This window comes from Petaurus breviceps, unplaced genomic scaffold (genome assembly GCF_028583685.1).
Source record: "Petaurus breviceps papuanus isolate PSGF00001 unplaced genomic scaffold, PetGlider_PUasm1.0 90696, whole genome shotgun sequence".
NCBI lineage: Eukaryota > Metazoa > Chordata > Mammalia > Diprotodontia > Petauridae > Petaurus > Petaurus breviceps.
In genome coordinates, this window is record NW_027187314.1 from 6,840,419 (window position 1) to 6,863,391 (window position 22,973).

The 22,973-nt window shown below is 36.5% G+C and overlaps 2 pseudogenes; one reads left to right on the forward strand and one right to left on the reverse strand.

The window, feature by feature from the left end:
- Window positions 1-15,747: 15,747 nt before the first annotated feature.
- LOC138144317 (PC4 and SFRS1-interacting protein pseudogene) lies at window positions 15,748-17,388 on the reverse strand (annotated as a pseudogene).
- The window catches only part of LOC138144343 (patr class I histocompatibility antigen, B-1 alpha chain-like), a 114,907-nt pseudogene continuing 109,231 nt past the window's right edge, over window positions 17,298-22,973 (forward strand).

A 22,973-nucleotide genomic window follows, 5' to 3' on the forward strand; every position in this document is an offset into this window, starting at 1 on the left:
AAGACTCAGCAGATCTGGACTCTATTCTTCAGTCTTTTAACTTGAACTTGGCCAAGTTAATCTCCTTGGCCATCACAGGCCTTATTGGTAAAAGGAGAATGGTAGATTATTTTAACTCTAAAATTCCTTCTAGCTCCAGACTAATGATTCTATGATCTCTTCAAGTTCCTTTACAAACCAAAATCTTATGGCCCCATGAACTGAAAATCTTTAGTAATTACATAGGAATCATACAAAGTGATTCATGATTTGATTTTTGTTCTGCAAGGTCAATCATTGATGAAGATAACTTTTAGGCATACGTTGAACAAATGCTCTCGCTTGAGCTCATTCATAGAGTTTTGTTGCTGCTGTTCAAATAAGACTGTATTAAACACTAGGAGGCCTAGGAGACAGAAGCTGAGTTACAAGTAGCATTCATGGCTGACCTCATTTCAGACTTGATAACCAACTTAGTTGGTCTTTAAAAAATTTTTATGCTTAGAAAAAAGAGCAGAGTTAAATTATTTAACCTAATTTCATAAAGGTTTTCTTCTGAATGACAGATTCATTATTAGCTTTCAAAAATATTTAAATGAAAAATGATCGGAACTAAGAGGTTTTCCATAGCTATGCTCACATTTCTCAGTTAGATTGAAGTAGCTATGCTTTAATTTGTGCAAAACATAATTTGAATTCATAAATCACTTTTAAAGAGTAAATTTAAGGGGCAAAGCCAAGATGGCAGAGTAAAAGCATAAACATGGCGTGGGCTCCAGCTCCAACCACGTCTGATACTTGTAAAAAATGATTAAACAAATTTTAAATGTAAAGAACCCACAGAGTGACAGGGAAAAACAAATCTCCAGCTGAAGGCAGCATGACAGGCCAACAGGAAATGTCTACTGCAGCATGCTAGGAGCATAGCACTGTGCCCCATGAGCTATGGTTCCAGCCCGAGGGTGGCACAGACCAGTCAGAGCAGACTTCAGGAGAATGAATCACCAGCAGCTGTGGAGGTTTCCAGAATACTCAACCCATAAAAGCTAAAGAGAAAATAAAAGGTTAGTGGGGAACTCTGAGGGAAGGGTCAAGGAAGAGTGCAGTATGGCCCCTGTCCCTGGGCCAAGAAGTGGCAAATCAGTGGTGACTGCAGCTGTTGCCCCATGGCTATATCCAGAGCTCCTGGACTGCAGATCCAACCAACCATTCATAGGGTAATTTCATGGGGGACCAATCAACCATTCATAGGGTAATTTCTCTTATTTGACATGCTTGGATCTGTATTGTGGCCTTGGATAGTAGTCCTGGTGTGTGTGGCCAGTGTGCCAGAGCTTGTTGGGGATGTAGTGAGGCCTCCCATCTAATAGCTCTGGCAGTTGCAAAAACCCCTGCAATTTGTGACAAAGCACTCTCCATTCGGTAAGCAGAGTTCCACTGTGGCAAAGAGCTCAAAAATCAAGGAACTGGCAGGATGAGCAAGCAAAGAAAGTGCAATAAGACCATAGAATCCTTTTTGGGGGACAAAAAGGATCAAGGAAACAAGTGGGAGAAAGACAGTGAATTCAGAACTCCTGCCTCAAAAGCATCCAAGAAAAATATGAACTGCTTACAGGCCATGGAAGAGTTCAAGAAGGATTTTGAAAATCAAGTAACAGGGGAAGCTAGATAGCACAGGGAATAGAGCACATGCCCTGGAGTCAGGAGTACCTGGGTTTGGATCCAGCCTCAAACACTTCCACGCACACACAAACACACACACACACCTAGCTGTGTGACCTCGGGGAAGTCACTTGACCCCAATTTCCCTCCAAAAAGCTAAAAAAAAAAGAAAATCAAGTAAGAGAAGTAGAGGAAAAATTGGGAAGAGAAATGAGAATGATGCAAGAAATAATGAAAAGTGTTAGCCTGCTAAAGGAGATCCAAAAGTACACTGAAGAAAATAACAACTTAAAAAGTAGACTGACAAAAATGGCAAAAGAGCCCCAAAAAGCCAATGAGGAGAAGAATGCTTTAAAAAGCCAAATTTGCCAGATGGAAAAGGAATTTGAAAAAAGTCACGGGAGAGAGTAACTTCTTCAAGAGACTATAAAACAGATCAAAACAAATGAAAAAAAAATTAGAAGGCAATGTGAAATATCTTATTAGAAAAACCACTTACCTCTTATTAGAAAAACCACTTACCTGGAAAATGGATAGAGGAGAGATAATTTAAAAATATTGGTCTACCTTAGAGCCATGATCAAAAAAAAAACAAAAACAAAAAAACGTGTCTAGACACCATCTTTCCAGAAATTATCCAGGAAATTGCCCTGATATTCTAAAACTATGGGGTAAAATAGAAATTGAAAGAATTCATCAATCACCTCCTGAAAAAGATCCCAAAAAGAGAATTCCAGGATTATTATAGCCAAATTCCAAAGTTCCCAAGTCAAGGAGAAAATACTGCAAGCAGTAAGGAAGAAACAATTTGAGTATTGCGGAAACACAATCAGGTAAACACAAGACCTAGCAGCTTCTACATTAAGTGATCAAAGGCCTTGGAATATGAAATTTTGGAGGTCAAATTGGAGCTAGGATTAAAACTAGGAATCACCTACCCTGCAAAGCTGAGTATAATGCTACAGGAAAAATGTTTTCATTCAATGAAATAGAGGACTTTCAAGCATTCTAGAAGAAAAAACCTGAGCTGAACAGAAAATTTGACTTTCAAATTCAAGAAGCAAGAATTGCATGAGAAGGTAAACAGTAAAAAGAAATCCTGAGAAACTTACTAAAGTTGAACTATTTACATTCTTTCATGGAAAAATGATAATTGTAACTCATAAAACTTTTCTCAATATGAGGATAGCTGAAGGGAACATATGTGTGTGTGTGTATATATATATATATATATATATGTGTGTGTGTGTGTATGTATGTATATGTGAGGGGGGATCTGTGTGTGGGTCTGTGTGTATACATACATATATGTATATATAGGAGGGTGTATTTTTATATAAATATGTATGTGAGTGTGGGCATATATATGTTCATGTATTCATAGACAGAGGGCACAGGATGAGTTGAATATGAAGGGATGATATGTAAAAAATAAAATTAAGAGGTAAGAGAGGAATTTATTGAGAAAGAATAGTGTAAATTATCTCATATAAATCAGGCAAGAGAAAAGTGTTACAATGGAGGGGAAGAGCAGAAAGATGAAAGGGAATGGGACAACCTGATGTTCCTTGAATTTGGCCTAAACAAGGAATAACATACACACTCAAGTGGGTATCTTACCCTACAGAAAAATAGGCGTGGTAGGGGATAAAAGAGGGGAGAATAGAAGGGAGGGCAGATTGGTGGAAAGAGTAGTTAGATGAAAACATTTTTGAAAAGGGATAGAGTTAAAGGAGAAAATAGAATAAGTGGGGGAGGGGGGGTAGGATGCAGGGAAATATAGTTTGTCTTTCAAAATGTAACTACTATGGAAATGATTTGGGTAACTGCACACGTACAATTTATATTCAATTGCTTATCTTCCCAGTGGGGGTGGGTGAGGAGGGAAGAATAGAAAAAAAAATCTGGAACTCAAAGTTTTAAAAACAAATGTTTAAAAATTTGTTTTTTTTTACATGCAACTGGAAAATAAGGTATACAGGTACTAGGGTATGAAAACCCATCTTGCCCTACTAGAAAGTTAGGGGGGTGAAGGGGAAGAATATAAGAGAGAACATATTGGGGGAAAGGGTACTCAGTAGGCTTGCTATTTTGGGGGAGGGATGGGGAAAGACAGGGAGAGAAAAAATTGTAACTCAAAATCTTGTGGAAATGAATGTTGAAAACTAAAAATAAATTAATTAAAAATTTAAAAAAATATATATATATACATATATATATATATATCAGAAGGAAAAAAAATAAAGTAGACTAAGTCAAATGGCAAAAGAGGCCCAAAAAGCCAATAAGGAGAAAAATACCTTAAAAAGCCAAATTGGCCAGATGGAAAAGGAATTTCAAAATCTCGCTGAAGAGAATAATTCCTTCAATAGATCCAGGAGAGATCATTTAAAAGTCATTGGACTACCTGAAAGCCATGATCAAAAAAAGAGCCTAGACACCATCTTTCAAGAAATTAACAAACACAATTGCCTCAGTATTCTAGAACCAGAAGGTAAAATAGAAATAACCTCTTGAAAAAGATCCCAAAAAGAAAAATCCTATTAATATTTTAGCCAAATTCCACAGTTCCAAGGCAAAGGAGAAAATTCTGCAAGCAGTCAGGAAGAACCAATTTGAAAATTGTGGAAACAAAATCAGGATAACAGAAGACCTAGCAGCTTCTACATTAAGCGATCCAAGTGCTTGGAATATGATTTTCTGGAGGTCAAAGGAGCTAGGACTAAAACTGATAATCACCTACCCAGAAAAACTGAGCATAATATTTCAATGGAAAATATGGTCATTCAATGAAGTAGAGAATTTTGAAGCATTCTTGATGAAAAAAGCAGAGCTGAATAGAAAATTTGCCTTTCAAATACAAGAAGCAAGAGAAGAAAGAGAAGGTAAACAGGAAAAAGAAATAATAAGGAAATTACCAAAGTTGAACTATTTATATTTCTACATGGAAAAATGATCATTGTAACTCATAAAACTTTTCTCAGTATGAAGATTGTTGAAGGGAATATATATATATATATATGTATATGTATAGAAGGGTGTTTGTGTATATAAATATATGTGTGAATGTGTGCATATGTGTGTACATTTATACATAGACACAGGGCACAGTATGAGTTGCATAGGAAGAGATGATATCTACAAAATAAAATTAAGAGGTGAGAGAGGAATATATTGGGAGAAGGCAAAAGGAAGAGATAGATTAGGGTAAATTATCTCATATAAAAGAGCGAAGAGAACACTGTTACAATGGAGGGGAAGAGCAGGAAGGTGAAAGGGAATGGGTCAATCTTACTCTTATTGAATTTGGCTTAAGGAAGGAAAAATACACACATCCAATTGTGCTTCTTACCCTACAGGAAAGCAGGGTGGAAAGAGATAAGAAGGGGGATGATGGAAGGGAGAGCAGATTGGGGGTGAAAGTAGTTAGAAGCAAATACTTTTGAAAAGGAACAGGGTCAAAAGAGAAAATGGAATAAGTGGAGGGCAGGATAGGATGCAGGGAAATATAGTTAGTCTTTTACCATATAAATACTATGGAAATATTTTGGTAACTACACATGTACAATCTATGTTGAATTGCTTGTCTTCCCAGTGGGTGTGGGTGAGGAGGGAAGAAGGGAAAGACACTGGAATTCAAACTTTCAAAAAGAAATGTTTAAAAAATTGGGTTTATTGCATGAAACTGGTAAAAAAGATATATAGTCACTGGGCTATAGAAATCCATCTTGCCCTACTAGGAAGTTAAGTAGAGGGATGGGAGAGGATAAAAGAGAGATTGAGGGAAGGGGTATTCAGTAGGCTTGCTATTTTGAGGTGGGGGTGTAGGGGAAAGATGGGTAGGAAATTTGTAACTCAAAATCTTGTGGAAATGAATGTTAAAAACTAAAAATAAATACCTAAATTGGAAAAAAGAAAAAAAAGGAAATTTAATTTGATAGATCAAGATTTATAATGTAATTCATTTTCCAATGTTATTAGAATTGTTCTTTGGTGGCAAAGGCTTTTTTTCCCATTAGGAATTACATAGTTACTTTCAAAACTTAAATTTTATGTAGAGATTTGTTAAATAGTATATCTTCTATGTTTGACTAGAAATGGGAGCATGATGCTACAGTCTTATAAATCTAAGAAGCATCTTTTTTTCATAGGTTATTACCCACTGTGATAGTAAGAGCTCTTTGAGACTAATGACTTTCTAACTTTTTCTATTCATGTCACCAGAAGTCAGCATAGCTTTTGGCACACAATAAGTGCTTAATAAATCTTTTTTTTCTCTGAATTTACTTTGACTTCACCTAGTTTCAGGAGTGGAAGTAAGAAATAATTAAAACTATTTCGATATTCAATATAGTAACTAATTAATATGGGCAAGTGATTTTCCAGGAAGGACTGACTTTAAATTGCTTGGCCAATGGCAGAAGGATGGCCTTACATTGTTTTTCTTACATTAAAGATCAAAAGCCTTTGATAAAGGCACTTATAGCTTTCTCCCTTGAAATTCTATACATGTATGCAATCTGAGACTCTTTTAAGGAAAGAAAGAAATAAAATTTCCAGTATATCAAGTTCCGAACAAGGCAGAAAAGCATCAACTATGAACATAGTTATGCATAAATGTATGTCTATTTGTATGTTTTAAAACAAGCATGTTGTCATTTCATTCCCAGATGAAAAAGAGAACTTAAAATTTCTAAGAAGAAACATATCTATGTACTTCATAAAAAAGACATAGTTATCTAAGATATAACACAGTCAAGCAAATTATGATAGTCATAGTTTTATGGGCCATATACCAAAGGGCAAGACAATCATCCAGTTTTGTCAATGAAACCATAAGGAACTAGAACATAAAATGGATTCCCTGCATAGATACCACAGCAGATTCATGAACTGAAAGGAAAAAATAAATAAATTTTCCAGTTTTGTAAAAAGTTAGGGAACCAGGTAAACAGAGCAAAGTAAGAATAGTGAACCGAAAGGCGATTTTGTTGCACTTGATATATTTTTGGTGTGAGTTGTCCATAGTTCTATTACTTAAAAGAATAAAATTTGTATCCCCATTGAACCACCCCTATCCAGTCCCCTGAAACTACTTTTCAGTGAGTGATGAGTGATCATTTTTTTCATCGTTACAATAATTTATTTTTTCTAGTTACATGTAAAAACAATTTAACATTCATCTGCCTTAAATTTCGAGTTCCAAATTCTCTATCCCCTCCTTTTTCACATCTTTCCTTAAGAAAACAAACAATTTGGGGTGGCCAGGTAGCACAGCGAGTAAGAGCACCAGCTCCAGTGTTGGGAAGACCTGGAGATTGAATCCCAGGCTCAGACACTTAGCACCCACCCAGAAACACCTGGCCGTGTAACCTTAAGCAAGTTACTTAACCCCTATTGCTTTAAAAAAAATAGAAAACAAACAATTTTATGTATGTTATACATGTCAGGTCATGCAAAACATATTTCCACATTTGTCATGTTGTAAAAAAAAAAAGTAACAAGAAACAAGAAAAGCAAAGTAAGTTTAAAAATGCTTTCATCTGCATTTATACTCCATCAGTTCTTTCTCCATAGATGCATATGTAAATAGAGAGCATTTTCCCTCATAAGATTTTTGGGATTGCCTTGAATCATTAGTTCAAATTCCTCTACAGAATCGTTACATTAGTTCACACTCTAGCAAGGGTGCTTTAATGTCCCAATTTTCCTACATCCCTTCCAATATCTATCATTCTACTTTTTTATCATATTAGTCAAACTAATAGGTGTAAGGTGGCATCTCAGAGTTGTTTTAATTTGCCTTTCTCTCATCATTCATGATTTAGAGCATTTTTCACGTCTATATAAAACTTTGATTATTTCATGTGAAAATTGCTTGTTTATATCCTTTGACCATTTATCAATTCAGGATTGATGTTTATTCTTACAAATTTGAATCAGTTCCTTATATATTTGAGAAGTGAGGCTTTTATCACAGAAACTTGCTGTAATTTTTTTTCATGGTTATACATAACATTTACTTCCCCCCATCCTATTTTCCCCCTGTTTATCCTTCTCTCTCTTTCATTCTCTCTCTTCTTTCTCTCCTCTCCACTGCTTCTCCTAAAAAGTGTTTTGCTTTTAGCCATTGCCACCTCCAATCCACTGTCTTTTCTTTTAGTCTCCCCTCTTCTCTTATTTCTTTCCCTTCTACTTCTCTGCCGGACAAGACAGATTTCTGTACTCTCTTTTATGTGAATTAATTTACCTCATTTTCCTTTGAGGTCTTGAATGTAAATGTTGTGATTTTGTTGTATTCTTCTCAGTTTGTGTTTTGATCTTCTCTGTCACCACAATAACTTTCTATGGTCAGGTTATTATTTTCTTCTTTACTCATTTTTCCAGCCTATTTCTTGACTTTAACTTTACATTAAAATTGTGCTTGGCTCCTGAGGTGGAGGGGGCACTGTCTTCAACTTCAGGTTTTTCATACTGTTGTGTTAAGAGCTAGTTCTGGGGGTTTGTAAGTTGTTAGTCCTTCCAAAATGGTATGATCTAAGAAATGTGGTCATTTCTCTCTTGGCTTGTGCTATAATCTCTGTACAACCACAAGCATGCTTTTCCACTCTAAAACTGTGACCAGGTTCCCTGTGGCTACTCTAAGTGTGCTAGTGTTCCTCCACACCCTGGAACTTCAATCCAGAACTGCTATAGTTTATTGTCTATTATCTATCCATTTATCCATCCATCCATCCACCTCTCTCTCTCTCTCTCTCTCTCTCTCTCTCTCTCTCTCTCTCTCTCTCTCTCTCTCTCCTATTGCTATTTATCTAAATATATATAGTTGTGATTGAGATTTGTCCTACCTACTCCTAGATTGTATATAAAAATAAAAGCAGAAAGTTATCAATTATGGCACACCTGAGAATATGATTTTATCAGTTCCCTTCTTATTAACCAAAAAATCTGCAGCTCTCCCCCATATGCAATATTATACCATACAATATACATCTATTAAGTCTTTTTTATGTGCTAGGCACCGCAATTAGTACTGGTGTATGTAAGAAGGATTTTGTTATTCTTTTTAAGTTGAGTTTCTCAGGACCCATGGCCATGGCAATGTCTAGTTTCTATGTGTTAGTTAATAACTATCAGATTAGCCCTAAGGATCCTAGATAGTAATTCCTAGAATCATAGTGACAGACAGTCCTAATGAGGCTACACCATGAGATATGGGGGTGACATAATTGATATTTACTATGCTTGTGCAGAATGACAATATTGCTAAAGTTAACCTGTGATCTTAATGTTGGCAAGATGCTTTTTTTGTGTGTTGCCCTATAAAGCGAGTAGGCACTGGTCAGTGAGAAAGGAAACCACGGGGAATGCATAGGGGAATCTGTATGTGCCTTTACCAGCCCCCATCAAGGCTTGAGAGGATTTAGGGCAGTGCCTGTCTTGATTGACCCCATGAAGACATAGGGATAGCTTTCCCCCACTTCTGACAGGTCCTTGTGAGAAGGTGTTGATGGTGCCTTTATCAACAACTCCCTTTGAGAGGAATAGACTAGGATAAAGGTGATTATTAACCCCTCTGAAGGCTTCTGCCTGTCTGATCAGATCAAGAGTAAACCTGTTAAAGACTGGACTCCCAAACCTCTAGTCCTTCCTATATGTTATCTGTGAAACAACTTGGATACAAAGAAGAAAAAAAAAGACAGCCCATGCCCTCAAGAAGCTTACAACCCAATGGGGGAAGACAGAACAGAAAAAGAAGCTGGCCAGGGAGGGGCATCATATTCCAGGGAGCTGAAACCAATTAGAACTGCAGATTAAAAACAGAATTCTCTTGAAATTTCAGGTCCCATCTCTCTGTGAAGGAAAGCTTTGGGAGAATTTTAGTGCTCAAATCTGTAACCCTCAATGTATTTTTTATGAGCCTAATGAAAAATGGATCACATAGTATAAGGCACCTTCTTGAATCAACAGTAATCTGAGATAGCTACAATCATAAATGGAATGCACACAGAAATTTCTAACATTACTTTTTATTATTTTAATTGTTGGGAATATTTAAAAGAACATATTCAATATTTTTTTTTGCAAAAATTCAAAGTTTAGATGTTGAACTAACATCTACATAAAAAGTATAATTATCAAGGTATTGTTTTTTTACATTCTAAAAGGCCAGAGATGGTTATTCATGGGAATGTAATATTATGACAATTCTTACACATTATTAATATAAGTTGCTTTAAAAACCCATCAATGTGAAGTATGAATCATGCTCCTATTTTTTTAATAAAGCACTTTTGGCTAATAAACAAGGGAATTAAATATAAAAAAATAAACACACTAAATATAAACTGAATCAATGATAACACGTTTGTATAGACACAAATTACATCTACATACCTCAGGTAATTATAGACTTCTTATAATAACTTGTCTTAGAGGAATTAGAATTCTACTGATATCAAAATTACATAGCTCAAAATTTAGTTGAAATTAAACTCCTGCTTCTGATTGTTTATCAGATAGCCCACTGACATTCTTTGAAGGTCATAACTTGGTCAATTAAGATATTTTCACTCAATTTTACTAAACATTTCCCAAAGATCTCTGCAGTAAGAGAAAGGGTTTCAATGCTGTATGCTGCTTATATCTATCACATGAAACTACTTAAAGATAATTTCGATCTATGAAAAAAATAACCTAGCTCACTTCCAGTTTGTTCTGTTTCTTAGAGCATTCCCTGAGTACACAAAAGAGAAATAAATTGATAAAAAAGAGTCCTAGCAACTTACTTTTTTTCCTTTGAATTTGGAAGAACATAGTAAGACCTCAGATGTAAGTAGAAAAGGAGCCTCTGTAATCTCATCTGTAAGAGCAGCTGCCATAGCCAAATTCATTCCAGAAAACCACATGAATCTGGTTCCCTTTTCCTATGATTCTGAGCTAAGGGCCAACAAAACCAAAACCTTGATTGTATGCACACACACAAACACATACACACAAACACATAGTTATTGTGACGTGGGCTGCAAAAAGAGAGGTAGAATCTCTAGGGGGGAAAAAAAGGAAAGTGTTAGTTCCACTATACTGTACTCAGACTGTCTTTGAAGTATTCTATTCATTTCAATGACTATATTTCAGGAAGTACACTGACAGGCTGAAAAATTCCCAGAGAACAGTGACAGTGGTGCTCAGTTATCTGGAGAATATGGGGCATGATAATGATCTCCAATAATTGAAGATACATAGAATAAACAATCGACTTTTTGTTCTTGGTCCCACAGCAGGGAGCCAGAAACAATGGGAAAGTAGCTGCAGGCAGTCAGATTTAGGCTCACTGGAAGGAAAATTTTCCTAACAATTCCACCTGTACAAAATAGCAAAGTCATGCCTCAATAAGCAGTAGGATCCCTCTTACTAAAGTTTTTGAAGTGGTTTTTAGATAATCACTTGTGGAGAAGTCACAAGTCATACCTTGTTCAGGTAAAAGGTGGAATAGATGGTCTTTGGAGTCACTTTCAGCTCTGAAAGTAAGTGAAGTACAGATGCCCACATCTATAGATGGATAGATTGACACACAAGGACATACTGAAGAGCATCTACTGAGCAATTCCCTCTCTCAAGCAAGTCTATTCCTTTTCAGGGCAACATGTCCAAAGTGAACTAGAACTCAGAGATCTGAGTTCATTTGCAACCTCAGATACTTTTAGACTGTGTGATCTCAGTCAAGTTACATAAACTCTCTTTGTTTCAGTTTTCTTAATTGAAAAGTGGGGATAATAAGAACACCTCCCTGATTGTTGTGAGGATATTAATTGTAAAGCATTGCACATAAAACTGGATAGACATTAAAGAGCTCAGATCTCAGACAAGAATCTGAATAAAGAGCAAATACGTTTTTGTAAAGGATATTTTTAAACAAAACAAAACATCTTTGATGAACCTTAGTTCATGGTTTATCTATATAGATAGAATTTCCTGTGTGATGATTAAGTTCACCTTTTGCTCACTACACATATCTCAAATTGTTGTAAAATGGTCATTATAATAGTACTTACTTTCCAGGGTTGTGGTAAGGATCAAAAGAAATAATATTTGGAAAGTGTTTAACACAGTGTTTGATATATACCAAGTACTTAATAAATCTCATATATTTCCTTTTATCTTCTGTATTATTTAAGCATAGATATTACTGCTGTCCAGGCTCCCCTATTCAGTAGGAACAAATGGAATTTAAGCATCTTAACTCATAGTAATGTTTGCTAGAATTCAAAATTTAAAGTAATTCATATTAAATGTTACTGTAGATTATTAAACCCTAGGTATTTTTCAAACTATTTTGCCCCCAACAGACATTTTAATACTTTTTTTTTTTTAAGCAATCGGGGTTAAGTAACTTGCTCAAGGTTACACGGCCAGTTATTTCTGGGTGTGGTGCTGAGTGCCTGAGCCTGGGATTGATCTCCAGATCGTCCCAACACTGGAGCCGATGCTCTTACTCGCTGAGCCACCTGGCCGCCCCTAAGCAATTGGGGTTAAGTAACTTGCTCAAGGTTACACGGCCAGGTGTTTCTGGGTGGGTGCTAAGTGTCTGAGCCCGGGATTCGATCTCCAGGTCTTCTCAACACTGGAGCCGGTGCTGTGCTACCTGGCCGCCCCATTTTAATATTTCTTTGATAACCGGTATCTATGCTACAAAAATAAGGCAGTATGTATGGGATTAATGATTTGAATATTCTATGTAATGTGTTTATTTTATAAATGTGCTTTTATAGAAGACACTAAATCAGAACTTTAGCATGAAGCTTAATGCTAGCTTCATCATCATCAAATCCAATATGTACTTAGAATTAGCATAACTGAAAGTTCATGTCTGTTAACAACTAGTTGATGTCTATTTAAGTTGATGAGATGCTTTCAGGTCAACTGTCAATAAGCAGTGATTTGATTCTCTTCCTCTATGAATATTCATATTTAATCAAAGTAAAGCATTGACAGTAGAGAAGATAAATGGTAGAACACAGGATTAATAATTTATAGTATCCTATTCATATAAGTTGAAAAACAAAACCCCAAACACTACAAGTGTCATTGATTAAACAGAAAGTAATGCATATGTACAAGTATGAGATGAAAACCTGTACATACTTTCTAGTAAAAACATTCATTTCAATCATCATGCATATACAAAGATTTAGCTTGCTTGTTAATTGAAACATATTCAAGAAGATATAAGAAAATAATTCACTTTCTAAAAAAAATGCTTATACATAAAGATAATAAATTTTCCAATAGCTTGACAAATAATGCTCTTCATTATGCTAGTTTATAATTGCATAATATCCTTTCCAAACAGACAATCAAATAGAAATCTATGTCATGTGACTGAAATCTAAAGGCATCCGTGTGCTAGCAAAGTGAAATGCATAATCTGGAAGCATAATGCACAATGTTTATATCACCTAATCCCTAAATATTATCATCTTTTCTAATATATACACATCTACTCAAATCAACTGAGACCACTGACAATTCAACATCATCAAATTCGATCATTATATACTTAATTGATAACAAAGATCCTGAAAAATATGGTAGCATGACAATCTGCATGATGCTGGAGGTTCTTATGTACACTAATGTGAGGCATATTTTAGTACAATAGAGCAAAATAGCATGACAAAATACAATATTGAATTATGATAAAAAGTTCATAAATTTTATACATAGAGGTCATTTCCATAAGTTAAACAGTACATATCAAACATTATCTGTGATAAAGAAACTTTAGAAACTTTCCTAATAAATATAAAAATAAAGTAAGAAATCACCTTATCCCCACTACTATTTAACATAATTCTAGAAATGATAGCAATAGCAATAAGAAAAAAAATGATGGAATGAAAATAAGTAAAAAGGAGTCAAACTATCTCAATTTGATTATGACATGATGAAAAACTTAGAAAACCCCAGAAATTCAATAAAGAAATGAACAGAAAGAGAATCATAACTTCAGTAAAGTAGCAGGATGGAAAACAAACCAACAAAAAGTGTCAGAATTGTATGTAGCAATTACAATATCAAAGAGGAAATGATAGAAAATTCATTTTTTTAAATTTCATTTCATTCAATATTCAAACTAAAAAGGCACAACAAAGATATACATACAACAATTGAATACACTTAAAAAAGACGAACTAGCCAAGAGAAAGAAAAGCACGAAATGGGTCAATCAAGCTATCTCACTAACTACTCTGACACAAAGATCTAAGAAACACAACAAATTGAGTACTGAATTGAGAAATACAGGAAGAAAAATCAAACCACTATACTGGCTGGAGGGACTTCAGTTAACCAGCAGCTGTGGCAGTTTCCAGAATTATCAACACATAGATGCTAAGGACAAAGTGAGAGGTCAGTGCAATTTGGACTTTGGGATCCAGTAGTTTGGCAGTGGGGTCCAGCCTTTATCCCCTGGAGGGAGAAGCAGCTGAGGCACAGCAGTCGGGCAGCCATAGCCATGTGGAAGCTTCAGCTTGTGGCCTGCAGAGGGCAGGGGGGGGCAAGCAACCAGCCTGAGGGGTAACCTGCTTGGATCTGGATTGCAGTCTAGGGTGAAGGTCCTGGGGTGTGTGACCAGCTTGCCAGAGCTTGTGAAGGCTACAGAGAGGGCACCCAAATAATACCTTTGGCATCTGAGAAAACATTTGGGACAAAGCTTCCCTGCCTGGTAGCAGAGTCCTACTGTGGCGAAAAATGCCCAAAAGTCAAGTAATTGAGTGGCAACATGAGCAGGCAAAGGAAGCAAACCAAAAGAGCAACCCAACTTTACATTCCTATTCTGGGGACAAAAAGGATCAAAGAATGGAACAGGAGGAAGACAGTGAAGTCAGAACTCCTTCACCAAAAGCTTCCAAGAAAAATATGAGCTACATTACAGGCCATAGAGGACCTAAAGAAGGATTTTGAAAACCAAATAAGAGAAGTGAAGGAAAAATTGGGAAGAGAAATGAGAACAATGCAAGAAAATTATGAAATGAGAGTCAACAGCCGGACTGAGCAAAATACTACCTTAAAAAATAGACTAACTCAAATGGCAAACAGACTCAAAAAGGCAATGAGGAGAAGAATGCCTTAAAAACTTGAATTTGCCGGATGTAAAAAGAATCTCAAAAGCTCACTGAAGAGAATCATTCCTTCAGAATTAGAATGGAGCAAATGCAAGCTAGTGACTATATGAGAAATCAAGATACTATTAAACAGATACAAAGAAATAAAAAAATAGAATGCAATGTGAAATATCTCATTGGGAAAGCCATTGACCTGGAAAATGGATCCAGGAAAGAGAATTTAAAAATTATTGGGCTACCTGAAAGCCATGACCAAAAAAAGAACCTAGACATAATCCTTCAAGAAAATCTTAAGGAAAAATACCCTGATGTTTCAGAACCACAGGGCAAAATAGAGGTTGAAAGAATCCACCCATCACCTCCTGAAAAAGATACCAAAAAGAAAACTCCTAGGAATATTATAGCCAGGTTCCAGAGTTCCCAGATCAAGGAGAAAATATTTCAAGGAGCCAGGAAGAAAGAATTTTAATATTGTGGAAACACAATCAGGATAATACAGGATCTGACATCTTCTACACTGAGGGATTGAAGGGCTTGGAAATTAAATTCTGGAGGTTAAAGGAGATGGAATTAACACCAAGAATCACCCACCCAGCAAAACTGAGTACCATGTTTCAGGGGAAAATATGGTCATTCAGTTGAATAGACAACTTTCAAGCATTCTTGATGAAAAACCAGAGTTGAATAGAAAACTTGACATTCAGATACAAGAAACAAGAGAAACATGAGAAGGTAAACAGGGAAAAGAAATCATAAGGAATTTATCAAAGTTGAATTATTTACATTCCAACATGGCAAAATGATAATTTAACTTATGAAACTTTTCTCAGTATGAGAATAGTTGAAGGAAATAGAAATGTGTGTATGTGTGTGTATGTATGTTTGTACACATACATACATATATATATATATATATATATATATATACATAGGAAGGTATATGGCCTTTTTGAGTCTGTTTGCCATTTGAGTTAGTCTATTTTTTTTTACAGCTTTTAAAAATAATCTTTATTTTAAAATGAACTTGAACATTATCATTATACAAATCTATGACTTTTATCCCAGGATTAAAAAAAAAAAGCACAACTGCTAACATACTAAAAAATTTCAACAGAAAAGAAACATTCAGGGGTACTAGGATTATGCCAATTTCAATACCTAGGTTCTCCTAAATGTGTAGTGTTGTGTACCCTAAGAAAAACTGACAGTTTTAATTCAACAAAATGGTAATGGCTGTTAGGTCAAGTCCTCAACTTTTTTTTTTTTTAATTTAGCAATCTGGAACAAAATTCTTCCATCGGGGGAATAAATTCAGTCATCTGAGTGTCTTAACGTCTTCATCTCCTGTGCACTTGCGTTCTCTTTGTAGAAACTGGATTAATGGTTTGAGCCCCCAATTTTTTTTTATTGTAGATTACAAGCTGTTTGGGGTTCAGCTTCCATTTGCTCTTCTTGCTTGCGTTTTCTGTCCACTGCTTCTTTTTCATGTTGACCTTTTATTATATTTCTTCTATGAGCAGCCTGAAAATTTCTTCCTCCTTTTCTCTTCTTTTCCCCTTCTTGATCTTCAACCTCCTCTTCAGAATCAGAAGTTGATGCAAAGCCTGCTTTTGTTGTAGTTTTTCTTTTTGGCTCAACTTCCTTCTTCCCTTCCTTTTTGTCTGGTTCTTTCCTTGGCTTATCTTCTTCCTTCTGGACCTCTTCATCCTTTTTCAACTGCTTTTTGGGTTGTTTTTCATCTTGACCTTTTTTTTTTACTTTTATCCTCTTCGGTAACATTGTCATTATCTGAAGGACAAGGCGGTTTCACCATTTTGGGTCTCCCTCTTGGTTTTGGCACTTTTACTTCTGTAGCTGATGGTCTTCCTCTTTTAGGACTCACTTTTGGAGAGACAGATGTTGCTGTTGTTGCTGCAGTCACTATTCCTACTTCCTCAGTTTCTACTTGCTTTTCTGCCTTTCTTTTCCTTCCTCTTCTAGCAGCCTTTGGAGTGCTTATGTCCATTGATTTAGTCATATCTTCATTGCTGTTTTTTTCTTCATGATCAGTATCTTCTTTTGAAGCACTAATTTCTTTTTCTTCAGTCTCAACATCAGAAGATGCATTTGACTGTTTTGTGGATGCCTGTTCACTGGAAAACTTCACTTTGGGGTTATTGTCTATCTCCCATAATCCTTCATTAAAGCCTTTTCTTTTATTAGGTTTGCCATATTTATTTTTATTTTCTAAGTAAGGAAATATATCCTTTGGTCCCAAAAAAGCAGTCTCATGAGTTCCAAAAAAGAAAATGGGAAGTTTATTTGTAGGTGGCTTTACAGCTCCATCAGGAACTTCATCTACTCGGGCTGGCCAATGGGGGTAACCTTTCATCCTGGCGAAGATCAGGTCTTCCGGTTTGAAATCGCTAGTCATCTCGGAGGACGCGGGGCTGGGGGTCCCGACCCCAGGGACGAGCTGCTGTGACCAGGCGCTGCAAGGGGGCGGAGGGAGCTTCAGTGTGTGCTTCGAGTACAGCCTGCAGTCTCCGGATGCTCCTGCCCGGGCCTCGCCCTGCCGCTGCAGTTACCGCCTCCTGGACGCTGGCGCCCACGTGGGGGGAAGCTGCGCCACCAGATGCCCGCGCCTCCTCCCTCAGCCCCCGAGACGCAACTGCCCGAGTTAGTCTATTTTTTAAGGTAGTATTTTGCTCAGTCCGGCTGTTGACTCTCATTTCATAATATACATATGTGAGTGTGTGTATATATGTGTGCAGGTATGCATAGATAAAGGGCACTGGACCAAGTTATTAGGAAGGCATGATACTTAAAAGGTGAAATTAGTAGGTAGAGAGGAATATAATAGGAGGAGATGGGGAGAGACAGAATGGGGTGAGCTATCTCTTATGGAAAAGGCAAGGGAAAATGGTTACACAATGGAGGGGAACAACAGGAAGGCAAAAGGTAATCCTTATTCTAATTGAATTTGGCTTAGGGAGGGAATGAAATGCACACTCAATAAGTTATCTCACCCTACAGGAGAGTAGAGGGGAAGGGGATGAAGGGAGGGTGATGGAAGGGAGAGCAGGCTGGGGTGGAGAGGGAAGTTGGAAGCACCCACTTTTGTAAAGGGATAGGATTAAAGTAGAGAATAGAACAAATGGGAGGTGGGATAGGAGGGAGGGAAATACAGTCAGTCTTTTACAATATATCCACTATGGAAATGTTTTGAATAGCTACACATGTACAACATATATTGAATTGCTTATCTTCCCAGTAAGGGTGGGTGATAAGGGAGGAAGGGAATGAATCTGGAGTTCAAAGTTTTAAAATCAAATGTTTAAAAATATTTAAAGAAAAAATGTAACTCTTAGAATCTGAGGGCTAAATAAAAATATAATAAAGATATTACATAATGAAAATTACTAAGGAGGGACAGAGCCAAAATAGTAGATTAGGAAGACAAACTTGGTGTAGGCTCCTGCTCCAATAACTTCCAATAAATATAAAAAATGACTCTAAACAAACTTTAGAGCTACAGAACCTATAAAGTGAGAGAGATAAACAAATCTTCCACTGAAGGAAGCCTGGCAGGCAGATGGAAAGGGTCTATTGCATTAAACTGGGAGCGAAGCTCAGTCTACCATGAGCCACATGGTTAAAGCTCCAGGGTGGCCCCAACCAGTGGCCGCCAGAGCAAAGTTTAGGAGAGGGAATCATCAGTAGCTGTGGTGGGTTCCAGACTTCTCAACACATAAACACCAATGACAAAGTAAAAGGTCAGTGCAAAACTGTTGGAACAAGGGGGACTGAAGAGCGCGGTCTGGCCTCTGCCCCCAGGTAATAAGCTGGGCAGGCTCCTTGGCAGGGCTGCTTCAGGAGCTCCTGGCCTGCAGAACTTAGGGGCACCAAGTGACCATTCAGAGGGTAATTACTCTTGTTTTAACTGCTTGGATCTTGGTTGTGGTCTTGGATGGTAGTCCTGGGGTGTGTGACTCTAAGTCCTGGGGTGTGTGGATGCTCTAAGGACGGCATCCAAGTAAGAGCTCTGGCAACTGCAAAAACCACAGCCATTTAGGACTTAGCTCTCTCCACTCTGGAAGGAGAGTTATACTGTGGCCAAGAGCTCAAAAGTCAAGGAATTGGCTGCCAATATGAGCAGGCAGGGGAAGAACAAACAGACCATACAATCCTTTTCTGGGGACAAAAGGGATCAAGGCATGGAGTGGGAAAAAGACAGTGAAGTCAGAACTCCTCCATCAAAAGTCTCCAAGAAAAAATATGGACTGCTTACAGGTCATGGAGGAGCTCAAGATGGATTTTGAAAATCAAGTAAGAGAAATGTAGGAAATGTTGGGGAAAAAATATGAATGATGCAAGAAAATCATGAAACGTGAGTCAACAGCCTGCTAAAAGAGACCCAAAAATACACTGAAGAAAATAACACCTTAAAAAATAGACTAACTCATATGGTAAAAGAGGCCCAAAAAAGCCAATGAGGAGAAGAATGCTTTAAAAAGCTGAATTTCTCAGAAAAAAAAAGGAATGTCACAAACTCAATGAAGAGAATAACTCCTTCAAAATTAGATTGGAGCAATTGGAAGCTATGAATTTATGAGAAATCAAGAGACTATAAAACAGATCCAAACAAATGAAAAAAATAGAAGGCAATGTGAAATATTTCATTGGAAAAACCACTGAACTAGAAAATAGATCAAGGAGAGATCATTTAAAAAAATTATTGGTCTACCTGAAAGCCATGATCAGAAAAAGGATCTAGACACCATCTTTCAAGAAATTATCAGGAAAAATTGCCATGATATTCTAGAAACAGAGGGAAATATAGAAATTGAAAGAATTCACTGATCACCTCTTGGAAAAGATCACAAAAAGAAAACTCCTAGAAATATTATAGCCAAATTCCCATGTTAAGGAGAAAATACTGCAAGCAGCCAGGAAGAAACAATTTGAGTACTGTGGAAACCCAATCAGGATAACAGAAGACCTAGCACCTTCTACATTAAGGGATTGAAGGTCTTGTAGTATGATATTCTGGAGGTCAAAGGAGCTAGGACTAAAACCAAGAATCACCTACCTAGCAAAACTGAGCATAATGCTTCAGTGGATAATATGGTGATTCAATGACATATATGACTTTTAAGCATTTTTGATGAAAAAAAATACAGAGCTTAACAGAAAATTTGACTTTCAAATACAAGAAGCAAGAGAAGCATGAGCAGGTGAATAGGAAAAAGAAATCATAAGTAACTTACTAAAGTGGAACTATTTACATTCCTCATGGAAAAATGATAATTGTAACTCATAAGACTTTTCTCAGTATTATACTCAAAGGGAATATACGTGTGTGTGTATATGTATGTATAGCAAGGTGTATTTGTATAGTAATATGCATGTGAGTGTGGGCTCATGTATATTTAAGTATACATAGAGGGCACAGGAGGAGTTGAATATGAAAGGATGATATGTAAATATAAAACTAAGAGATGAAAGGAATTTATTGGGAGAAGGAGAAAAGGAGAGAAATATTAGGATAAATTATTTTATATAAAAGAGGCGAGAGAAAATTGTTACAATGGAGAGGAAGAGCAGGAAGATGAAAGGGAATGGGACCGCCTGATGCTCATTGGATTTGGCATAAGCAGGGAATAGCATACACACTCAATTGGGTATCTTATCCTACAGGAAAATATGGAGGTAGGGCATAAGAAGGGGGATGACGGGAGGGAGGGCAGATTGAAGGACCGTGTAGTTAGAAGCAAACATTTCTGAAAAGGGATAGGGTCAAGGGAGAAAATGGAATAAGTGGGGGGCAGGATAGGAAGGATGGGTAAATAGTCTTTCTCCATATAACTACTATGGAAATGATTTGTGTAACTACACATGTACAACTTATATTGAATTGTTTATCTTCCTAGTGGAGGTGGGTGAGGAGGGAAGACGGGAAAAAAATCTAGAACTCAAAGTTTTAAAAACAAATGTTTAATTTTTTTACATGTGACTGGGAAATAAGAGATACAGGTACTGGGGTATAGAAGCCCATCTTGCCCTACTAGAAAGTTGGAGGTGATGGGGCAGGATATGACAGAACAGATTGGGGGAAGGGGTATTCAGTAGGCTTGCTATTTTAGGGTATGGGGTGGGGGAAAGATGAGGAGAAAAAATTTGTGACTCAAAATCTTGTGAAAATGAATGTTGGAAGCTACAAATAATTTTTTTAAAAATTGCTATGAACATAATATCCAAAATGCCAAGCTCCTAGGTCAAAAAAAAAAAAAAACACTGCAAGCAACAAGAAAGAATTATAGCACTAAGCAACAATAATCATTTAACTTCCTAGCACTTTTAAGCAATTGCCCTGTGCCAGCCATTGTGCTAAGTGCAAGGAATAAAAAAAAATAGCAAAAGGAAAAAAAAAAAACTTGTTCTCAAGAATCTCACAATAAAATGGGGGATACAACATGCAAATAGTAATGTACAAACAAAATGGATAGATGGATACAAATATACATATATAAATAAGATGTAAGATAAACTGGTGCTAAGATTAAGGAAGACTGGGAAACACTTTGTGTAGAAGGTCTCACTTTACTTGAACATAAAGGAAGCCTAGGTAATTAGAAGACAGAAATTAGGAGGAAGCTACTTCTAGATCTAATGGACAGTGAAATACTTAGATTAGGGACATAGAGTTCCATATGCAAGGAACAATAGAGACCAATGTCATTGGAGCAGAGTTCATGAAATACATATGTAATACATTGTGAAAAGTCTGGAAAAGTAGAAAAGATCAAGTTTATGAAGGATTATAAAAACAAACAGGATTTTGTATTTGATCCAGCAGATTTTATGGACTATTGGAATTTATTGACTAGGAAGTGACCGGCTCAGAATAGCACTTTAGGAAGATTGCTTTGACAGCTAAGCAGAATATACATTAGAATGAGGAGAGACCTATCTCAGAGGGACCGATCTATTTAAATAGCAGGCTATTGAATTTATGTATAGGCTTGAGGTGAAGTGGTCCTACACCAGGGTAGTGTCAGTGTCAGAAGAGATAGAGATATGTAAAAGATGAACATCTTTAAAAAAAAAAAAACGGGAGATAGAGAAGTTAGGAGTCAAGGATGAAACCTAGTTTGTGAACCTGAGTGAAAATGGTAGCACTAGTCACTTCAGTAACAGAGACATTAAAAGGGGGATGACGGGAAAGATCATTAATTTTGAACATGTTGAGTTTATGATGTCTATAGGATATCCAACTCAGCATTTAATAGGTAGTTGGACAAGTGAGACAGAAAATCTGCGCTGAGAATAGATCTGAGAATCTTATAGATTAAGATCATATCCTGGTTTGTGACTTATAGTCAGCAGGAAGAGAAGAATTCCCTATCACTGGCACGTAGGGCTTGAACTCTCATTACTTTTACTCTTTAGTAAATAAAAGTTTTGTTTTGTTTTGTTTTTTCCCCACAGATGTTATGCCAAGAGGGCTAATTCCAGCCTTGGCTAGTGACTTATATACTTAAAATGAAAATGCTTCCTTATCACTAAAGTATAGGCTTAGTTACCCTGTCTTTTCTTTCTCAAGAAAAGACAGAAGTTAGTCTATTATGCCGCTGCCAATAGTCCTAATCTCAGTGTTGGTCTGTGAGTCATGAACAAAAATGCAGGAAGAGGAAAGGAATAAGCATTAATATAGCATATACTCTTTGTCAGGAAGTTTGCTACACACAGCTCATTTGATCCTCATGACCATATGCAATGTAGAAGGTGTTATATTTTACATTTTCTTTTTCTTTTTTAAAATGTAGTTATTTTTAGTTTTCATCATTCATTTCCATAAAATTTTGAGTTATATTTTTTCTCCATCTTTCCCTTAACCCCACTCCAATATAGCTAGCCTACTGAAAGCCCTTTCCCCCAATCTGTGCTCTCTTATATCCTCCCCCAATACTCCCCCTAACTTTCTAGTAGGGTAGGATGGATTTCTATACCCTAGTGTCTGTATATCTTATTTCCCAGTGGAAAAAAGAAATATTTTTTTTAATATTTGTTTTTAAAACTTTGAGTTTCAGATCTTTTCCCTTCTTCCCTCCTCACCCACCCCCACTGGGAAGATAAGCACTTAAATATAAGTTGTACATGTATAGTTACCCAAATCATATATATATATATATATATATATATATATATATATATATATATATA